The sequence below is a fragment of the Camelus bactrianus genome, chromosome 7 (assembly GCF_048773025.1).
Source record: "Camelus bactrianus isolate YW-2024 breed Bactrian camel chromosome 7, ASM4877302v1, whole genome shotgun sequence".
NCBI classification, from domain to species: Eukaryota; Metazoa; Chordata; class Mammalia; order Artiodactyla; family Camelidae; genus Camelus; species Camelus bactrianus.
In genome coordinates this window covers 11,638,057-11,648,355 of record NC_133545.1, presented here as the reverse complement: position 1 = coordinate 11,648,355, position 10,299 = coordinate 11,638,057, and positions in this window count along the sequence as shown.

Sequence of the window (10,299 nt, the reverse complement as noted above, 5' to 3'; positions counted from 1 at the left end):
CAGGGCAGGCAGGAAGAAGTGAGCAGCCAGGCAGCCAGAATCACACCCCAGTGCAGCCTGGACTCTGCACCACAGCTGGCCGGTCACTGTTGTTGCCCTGGAGACCATTTGTCACTGCGCCATCACCAGGATGGATCGCCAGGTCCCCACTTCTTTCAGTCGGAAGACCCAGCATCAGAATACCAGGTGAGTGCACCGTCTGAGGGGGCCAGGGAAACAGGTTTAGAGCCCGTAGCTTCTCTCTTGGGTGGTGAGCTCTGCCTCGCACCAAGATTCATAGAGCAGACAGTTCCCCAAGCACAGGAAGAGGCAGAGATGCTGGGCAGTCGGAAAGGGGAAATGTCCGTTAGAGGTGGGCCACCTGCGTGAGAGGAAGGACTCCCTGAATAGGAGGCGTGTTGCTGCATCTCTGTGGGGCACATCTGAATGGTATCGAGTGGGTCTGTGTATGATCTTCATGACGGTGACTGGCGTTGTGGCTGGTAGCCTCTGTTGAAAGATGTGCACCGTGTTAGGCATTGTACAAGAAGACCTGCATAGAGCTGGTCCGAAATAGGGGCGCTAATATAATCGGTGTCTGGTGAGTTTCATCCAACACTGCTAAACAGTTCTCTGCTTCTCAGAGGATGCTGATTAGATATCCTACAATTCTCAGTTCTGACACTGTCTGCCTGGAGATAGTGTCAAATCCCACAGGTTAAGGGCTCAGTCCCCACTTTGGACACTAATCAAAAGTCCAGGTTATCATCTGCGCTTCTGACTGACTGACTATAAATTGGAGGTTCCCACGACACCTCCTTGGGTTCAATTAATTTGCTAGAGCAGCTCATAAAACTCAGGATAACTTACTAAAACTCAAGTTGCTTACTAGATTAATGGATTATTATAAAAGGATATAAATCAAGAACAGAGGGTTGGGAGAGATACAAGGTATGGGGAAAGAGGCACCGAGCTTCCACACCCACTTCAGGTGCACCACTCCCCGAATCTCCACGTGTTCACCAACCGCAAACTTTTCCAGACCCCATCCTTTGGGGTACTTATGGAGGCTTCATTCATAGGTATGAGTGATTAAATCACTGGCCATTGGTGATTGAACTTGATCTCCAGCCCCTCTCCCCTTCCCGGGGGCTGGGGGACAGGACTGAAAGTTCTAACCATCTAATCACCTTGTTGATTCCTTTAACAACCAGCAACCACTCCCTGCCCCCCACCCTTAGTGACTTTCCAAACCGTATTAACATAAACTCAAGTGTGGTTGAAAGAGTGTTGTGAATAGCAACTCACCCCTTCCACCTTTATGGAGCTGGAGCTGTTTCAGGATTTCAGAAACTGATGACAAAAGACTAAATATGAGAACAAAGAAGCTCCTGTTGCTCCTTTTGCTTAGGGGATTTCAAAAGTTTTAGGAGCTCAATGCCAGAAACAAGGGTGAAGGCCACGTATATGTTTCTCATGGTAAATAATAATATCACGAATGGAATTTTTTTTCAAAGGCATCTTGGAAGTAACGAAAATAAACAGTAAAACATTTCAAAAGTAAGTGCAGGTCAAAGGTAAGTGCCCTACAGCATGGGTGAGGGGAAGTTTAACATGAGGAAATGGGAAACCAGAATCCTAATGGTCCCCTCTCTTCATTGGTAGTAATGCCCTTTAGAAGAGAGAAAGAATGGAAGCATCTTAAGAGATGAGCAAGTCCTTTCAGCCCAAGTACCTTCAAGGGAAAAAAGTCCTGCTCCAGCCAGGGTGGTGGTGAGGAGGGGTGGGAGGATGCTCCCAGCAGGTGCCAGGAGTTTGTGCTGCAGTGAGGGGTGGGTGGAGTCACCAGCAGCTATGTGAGGTGTAACACCCAGCTGCCCTGTAGACAGCCTGGGATGAACCACAAAGAGATAAACAGTCTGGTTCTCCTTTTTCCAACAAAGAAGCACAACTTTGATCTCTGTGTCTGTGATGAATTATGCAGCCCACTAGGTGTGCAGGAAACACACCTGCTTCCCCTCATCTTAGCACCTGTGCCTCCAGACACAAGAATCTCCACCTTGAGAGCTGTTAAATAATTGGAGAAGGGTAGCACCAGGAACTGTGATCAAGTCCCTCCAGTACCCAGGGTGTCCATGGAGGGGTGCCTCCTCCAGGAAGCCCTCCTTTCCTGAGTGCCCATCCTGCTCCGTGCTCTTCCCCCAGCCCTGTGCATCATGCTTTGTCTCTCTCATGGTGTTTACCACTTCCAGATGAAATGAGTGTTTTCCTCGGGACCTCCTCGGGGCCTGGGTTGTCTTGAGGAGAGGGCTTCTGACTTACTCATCTTCATATTCCAATGACTGGTAGTGCCTGGTGGGCAGTAAGTGCTCAGTAAACACTACCGATCTGAATCCAACCAAAGTCTTTGCTTATCCAGTCACTCGAGTTGGTCCTTAATGCTGGTTTTAGATTCTTCTTTACCTAAGTGTTATGGGGGTCCTCAAGACCACCCTCAGAGTCAGTGATTTTCTAGAAGGATGGACAGAACTCGGAAAAGCTACTAAACTCACAGTTACAGTTTATTACACTGAAAGGATATGGATTGAAATCAGCAGAGGTAGAAGGCAGGTTGGACAGAGTTCAGGAGACACTGGACACAGCTTCCTCTTGTCTTCTCCCAGTGGATTTGTGCAGACAGTGCTTAATTTTCCCACCAGTGCTGTGTGACAGCAGAAGTCTGGCCAACCAGGGAAGCTCACAGAGCCTTAGTGTCCAGGGACGTGGCGGAGGTAGTCAGGTAGGGGTGGAGCACCCATGTAGGTGCCTTAGTTACCCAGCCTCCAGAGGTCAAATATGGTCTCCACCAGAAATCACATTGTTAGCATAAATCACCTAGCACGGCCCAAGGTAAACAGGTAAACAAAGACACTCTGATCAGACAGATATTCCAAGGGCTTAGAGTTCTCTCCCAGGAGCCAGTCAAGGGCCACATCTTTCTTTGGAATGTGCAGAGTTTGGGCAACCCAGCCCTCCCAAGCCCTTACTATGCACTAAGCTGTGTAGTAAGTGAAATTTAAAAACGAAAAACAAAAAACAAAAATGTAGTTTCTCTCCATGTTGACACTCCTCCCCTGGTGTTCTAGCTTTCTTCCCTTTCCCCAGGACCCTCTAAAGACAAGCCTGGCCCTGGCCTTCATCGCAGGTAATTTGCTAAAGTTCTTTGTCCAGTGATCCCCTCTCCACCCCCGCTTCTTCTCAAACAGCTCCATGTGCCCTTTGCGAGAGGCTGGGGGTGGGCTGGGGTTGGGGGGAAGGAGTGCAGGTGCCTGAGTCTGTCTGCAAGCAGATCTGCATTCACAGCTTTCCACGTACAAGTTGTGTTCCTACCTGAGCGGGTTTCCAACACCTGCCTCCCAGACGCTTTAGAAACGAGAGTTGCCCCACACGAGAGAGCCTGGCCCAGAGCCGTTGCTCAGTGCCCGTCAGCCACCCTCCACCCCGTCTGCACAATTTGTCCTCTTCCATTGTTAAGCAAGCTCTAAACCTTACCCTCCTAAGAAGTGTGTCTGAACTGAAACCCGCCCAGTGTTAGAGTCCCACAGGTACCCTGCTCACTTACCACACCAAAGGCTCAGTGGACACACTGGCAATTTAAATGCAAACTCACATTTATTATACTCAACCATTCTTTGGTCAGTGCAATTACCCTGTGAAGATGGACAGCTCTGTGTAACCAAATCATGGTTGGAAATACTTTTAATTCCCTTTGCAGAGCTCTTCCTTTTCTAGGAGTGAGAGAAATGCTCTAGAACCTTACTTCTCAACTGTGGTCCAGGGTCCAGCATCATCCCCATCACCGGGGATCCTACTCAACAAGATCCTCAGAGCCACTGAATCAGAATCTGCATTTTAACATGATCTCTATGTGACTTGTATGTACTGATCTGGAAGATTAGCTATGTAATTTGGAAATTTGTTTCAACACTTCTGCTACTGTCTTTTATCTAGGATCAAGATCACAGGAGGATTTCAAAGAACAATGAAAAAAATCCATCCCAGTCTGAGGTTTCAAAGCCGATCGGAACAGGTATTATTTTTAACTCGCATGCCAAGAAGGATCCCTTCTGCTGGCTCCAACTCTGGTTTTTAGGGTGACCACTGGGAGAACAAGGCCAAGTAATTAGGTTTTCTTTCTCCCAATGAGCAGGTTTTAACTCTCAATAAACAGGTGCCCTGGAGCAGGGGTGCATGAGACCGCAGCCACTGTGGAAGAGCAGATGTGGGTGGCCCTCGGGGGAGGAGTTTGCTCTTGCCCCTTCCTGAAAAAGTCTAGACCACGAAACAAAGTAGATCTGAAGTGAGGGGGCTGGGAAGCCCTTCACCCTAATGTCCCTTCTTTTGTGTTTTTATGTGAGCTAGATAGCAACGCATTAGTTCATGATAGTATAACTTACTGGTTATAAGCATGAACTCTGGGGTCAGACTGCTTGAGTTCAAGTTCAGCACCACCTCGTAGCGGTATAAACCTGGGCAAGATATTTACCCTTTCCATGCCTCACTTTCCCCCTCAGTAACTGAGGATGGTAACAATAACACCTACCTTATAGGGCTGTTGTGAGGATAAAATGGGTTAATATTTGTCATGTCCTTAAAACAGCGCTTGGCATATACTAGCTGCTATGTACAGATTTATTATTAAATAATTCAAACTTTAAATGGCGTATGCAAAGTCCCACACTAATGAGACATGATCCGAAGGTGTGACTCTGGGACTCAATCTTAGAGCAGAGCCTTTCTAAAGAATGGTAGTGGACAAGGAAGGATGTTCTGCAGGGCATCACTGTGAAGTTGAGGGTGGTTCTAGCTGCCTGGAGGCAACAGAAGGCTTGTCTCCAGGAGCATCTGTTGGCAGCGCCGGCCGCAGCCTGACCCTTCCCACGCCAGGGCGTGCTGCGCCACTAACTGGCCTGCAGCCCCTACAGCAGCGACGTCCGCAGTTCTACCTCCTGCTCGGTATCTGGGACTGCGACAACCCCTCTGTGTCGCCTCTGCGTCTCCATCTCTCTATTGCCTGCAGGCAGGAGCCCCCTGCCTCCCACTGATGAGGTGGAGATGATGTGAAAAGAGCTTTCCACGTGCCTTCAGCAGCATTCTTGTCGCTGAGGTTTGAAACCAGGGGGGTTCCCTTTTTGGGGGAGGGTCATCCTTAGCTTTTCCTCCCGTATTTCCCTAAACTGTTCTAAATTTTGGCATTGTGCCACATAAGACTGAAGAACTCATTTCTTTTTCTTTTTAAAAAATAAACTATTTTTAGAACACGTTTAGATTTACAGAAAAATTTCAAAGATAGTATAGAGAATTCCCACAGACCTGACAGTTCCCACTTCACTAACGTGTTCCACTGGGGTGGGATATTTGGTACAATTAATGAGCTGACATCGATAACTTATTGTTAATGAAAGCCCACCCTTGATTCAGATTTCCTTAGCTTTTACCTAACGTCCTTTTTGTGGTCCAGGGTCTCATCCGGGATGCCGCATCACATTCAGTTGTCATGTCCCCTCAGGCTCCTCTTGGCTAGGACAGCATCTTAGACTTGGCTTGTTTTTGGTGACCTTGACAGTTTTTTTTTAAATTGCTTTATTTATTTTCTTGGCCGGGGGAGGTAATTAAGTTTGCATATTTGGTTTTGGAGGAGGTGCTGGGGATTGAACCCAGGACCTTGTGCATGCTAAGCAGGCGCTCTACCACTTGAGCTACACCCTCCCGCCGACCTTGACAGTTTCGAGGCATACTAGTCAGGTATTTTGTAGACTCTTTCTCCACTGGGATTCGTCTGATGTTTTGCTGATGATTGGACTGGGATTAGGGGGTTTTAGGAGGAAGACCCCAGAGGGAAATTGCCATTTTCTTCACATCAGGGGTACATACTATCAACGTGATTTATCACTTCTTGATGTTGACCTTGAGCACCTGGCTGAGGTCATGTGTGGCAGGTTTCTCTACTCTGAAGTTTGCTCCCTCTCCCCCTTTCCATACTGTGCTCTTTGAGAAGAAGTCACTATATGGAGCCCATGCTTGAGGAGTGGGGAAATATGCTCCCTGACCCTGAAGAGCTGATTTTTTTCCTGGGCTCTGATCTACAGGAAAAACAAAACAAAAATACTATTTATAACTAAGGCCAATTAATTTTATTGTTAGTATATATTCTACTCACCTAACTTTAAAAATTAAACAGTTGAAACTGCTTGAGTAAATACAGTAAATAAAAATTACTTCAGTTTCACAGATCAGCTCCAAAAGAGGCAATAACCATTTTTCTCAAATTTTAGAGTGCACAGAATAATTTGGAGGGGATGATTTTTTTCTGAAGCACAGTCAATTACAGTGTGCCAATCTCTGACATACAACACAATGTCCCAGTCATGCATATACATACATACATTTGTTTTCATATTTTTTTCCATTAAAGGTTATTACAAGATATTGAACATATTCCACTGTGCTATACAAAAGAAACTTTTTTTAAAAAATTTAGTTTTATATGTAGTGGCTAACATTTGTAAATCTCAAACTCCCAAATTTATCCCCTCCCATCCCCTTACCCCGGCAACCGTAAGATTGTTTACTAAGTCTGCAAGTCTGTTTCTGTTTTGGAGATGAGGTCATAGTGTCCTTTTTTTTTTTTTTTTTTTTTAGATTCCACATATGAGTGATACCATATGGTATTTTTCTTTCTCTTTTGGCTTACTTCACTTAGAATGATGATCTCTAGGCCCATCCATGTTGCTGGAAATGGCATTATTTTATTCTTTGTTATGGCAGAGTAATATTCCATTGTATAAATATGCCACAACTTCTTTATGCAATCCTCTGTTAATGGACATTTAGCTTGGTTCCATGTCTTGGCTATTGTATATAGTGCTGCTATGAACATTAGGGTTCACGTATCTTTTTGCATTAGAGTTCTGGAGGGGCTTGTTTCTGAGCACATATTTTGTATCAGGCACAGTCTTGGGTCACAGAGACAGAAAGGTGAACAAAACAGGTGGACATTTTTCCCCTCAGGGAGCTTATGTTGTAGTGCGTGCAGGAGGAGACAGATAATGAAATAAAGAGTAATCAATATGGTGATGAGTTATTTGGAGAAAAATAAATCAGGGAGTGGGAATGGAAGTGCTAGAGGGTGTGATTTTTAAATGGGGTGAGAAGATAAGGATGTGGAAACAATTTGCATTCCAGGGATACAGGTACAGTCATCCCTGGGTCAGATTTTAGGAAACACAAGGTAGACGGAGGAAGAATGGAAGAACAACAGAATCTGTTGTTAAGTTTAATAGTCAACGCAACCTTATTCCACCACATTGTTTACACAACTGTGGGATTCAAAATAAGATTTTCATCATGCTTTGAGACTGATGAGCCAACATTCACGTTTTATCTCACCATAGCCTAATTTCTTAGTGAGAGTTGATCCCACCAAGTAAAATGGAGATTCCTTGGATCCCTTCAGCCCTGAGAATAAACTACTGAGGTGAGCATTCAAAGGTATTTTTGAATGGAGTTCATATACCTGGCACCATAGATCCTAGACAACAAGGGTCTTCACCCCTGTATTAAAACATATGGTTTTCCATCTATGACAATGTGACTCCATTGTTGTGCCCTTTGGGGGTTCATAAATCACTTTAGTGGTTTAAAAGACTTCAAGACCTCTCTAAAATTTTACACATAGTCATCAGTTGCCTTCCGAGGATCTTGTTCACAAGAATTATCTCTTCTTTTAGAAGAAAAAGGAAACATTTCAAAAGATGTAAAAATATCAGAATTCAGCCAAGACCAAGAAGCTTTTTTTTGCTCCATGTCCCCCTTGCCCCCAGTGGAATCTTTGAAGTTCGTTTTCTTAATCCCTCTAACAGTCTCTAAATTCCTTGGGTGTTTAACACCATAACTGCTGGCTTTAATAACCTGATAAGTGTCCTAAAATTGTGGGCCTTAAAAGATAATCATCTCTGAGGTTCATAGACTAGAACAGTAATGGGTCGGGAACAAAAATAAAATCAACTTTGATCATCTATATCTACAAGGTGAGAATCCCCAAAAGGTACTGTATAATATGCAAAGTAGTTCTTATTAAGTCTGAACCAAAATGGTCATAAAAACAAAATGGCCTTCAGAAAATACTCTAGCTATCCAAGCTTGAGAATCTGGTTTCAAGTCCCTAGAGGTCTGCCTTTTAATATAACTTTCAAACGTTGAAGGATTGAGCTTCGTCTACACTAAAATTACGACTAAGCGAAAATAAAACCTAGCCTTAGCTATTCTGAAGGCCAAGTGTGGATTCCTCTTACTGAGAATTGCATATCCTGGCATATACATTCTCATCTAAAATAACCCAGTTCCTCTGATACTGAACACTTTTCTGAAACAAAAATACACAATTGCTTTTAACCATTTTAGAGGAAAAAAAAATGTTGATATGCCATTTTATTCACGCTAAGAACTTCAATTTAAAAAAAAGATTTTTACCTTTGAGAAATGACTTTCATTGAGGAACATGCAAAATGCAAAGCAAAACAAAACAAACAAGCGAGAAGGAAGAGGAGATAAGGATTAGGAGGGCATCAATTGTATCCCACCACCCAACGAAGATAATCACCAATGACATGTGACATCTTTTCTTCCTAGCTGTCATTTGCTAAAATCATGGTATGCATGCTGGTTACACAGCACAAGTGACATATACCAGCTTATCCAAATCAGAAGCTCGCTCTTCCTTGCACTGAAGTTTCATCCTTCAATCCTTCATCATTTTCCTGCTTCAGCATCAGAATGCTTTGACTTGAAATGAGGCCGGACTTCAAGCACCAGCATCCAGATTTGATCTGGAAACCTGTCTTGGTTTTGAGTCCGGCACATTGCCTTCAAGTACACGACAGTGATGCTCTGCTTTTCATTTTGCCCCTTTTTTTAATCCCTTAATAATTAGCACAAGGGTTCTGCCAATTGCTAAGCTACTGATTGGCTTCTTCTCCATAATTTAATGGATTTCCTTATAAGAACTATCAGAACTTAAAGTGTTATTTTTCTTGCTGTTAGCCTTTTGAAGGATTATGTTCAGAATATTCTGTTGTGGTCTGTTATAGCCCTCATTTCTCTTCCCTTCCTCTAGTCTCTCTCCTCCTCTCCCTCTTCCCACTTCTTCTCCCCTTCTCTCTCTACACACACACACACTGTTGAGTCTCACTAGCAAGCCTGAATACATAGCTGGAAGATAGGAAAAAGCAGTTGAGAAAAGTAGCTTGAGTGTAGGGACTGGATGTGGTCTTGCAGTTTCTGCATATTTTTGTACAAGATAAACTATAAGGTAAACAACGCCCTCTAGATTTGTGCAGTGCACAACCTAGACAACATTCACAGTGGCCCACTGGTGCAATATCAAGGCTGAGTCCCAACAAAAGTTGAGGTGTAGCATGTAGAAAGCAGGGCTGGTGCTTGCCCATTTGTGTAGGGGCTGCTAGAAACGTGATAATGTCCACATGGGTGTGATTGTTGGGTTGCCTGGAAGCAAACTGCTGTTGCCTATTAGGGAGCATTTGCTTTAGTGAAGAGGGGCCTCCCAGGTAGTATGATTTGCAGAGTCTGTCTCTGAAGAATCAGCTCAGGTCCCCTCCTGCCTTCCCAATCTCCATACTAGCTCTGGAAGCTTAGACTAGTCTCTTAATCTGACATAGAAACAGTGCTGGTTTACCAACTATTATGAGTTGAACTGTATTCCCCTAAAAGATGTTGAAGCCCTAACCCCCAGGACCTGTGACCGTGACCTTATTTGGAAACAGTGTTTGCGGATGATCAAGATGAAGTCATTAGGATGGTCCCCTAGTCCAGTATGACTGGTGCCCTTATAAAAGGAAATGTGGACATAGAGACACCCACACAGGGAGAACAGCACATGAAGACAAAGACACAAGCCAAGGAAGGCCGCTCGCCGAGGAAGGTTACTCATCTACAAGCCAGGGAACAACAAAGATTGCCAGCACATCACCAGGAGCTAGGGGAGAGGGCAGGAACCGACTCTCCCCCACAGCCTTCAGAGGACACCAGTCCTGCCAACACCTTGATCTTTGACTTCTAGCTCAAGAACTGAGAGAAGATGCACTTCTGTTCTTTGAACCACCTAATTTGTAGACCTTTGTTACAGCAGCCCTAGCCAAGTCACAGTCCTACTGAGGGTCAGAGAAGCACAGTGGACACAGACTCTCACTTTCCAATGACATCCTTGTCATTTCAAAGGAGTTCTACCATCCTTAGAGATGGATCTTTTAACCCCCAACACAT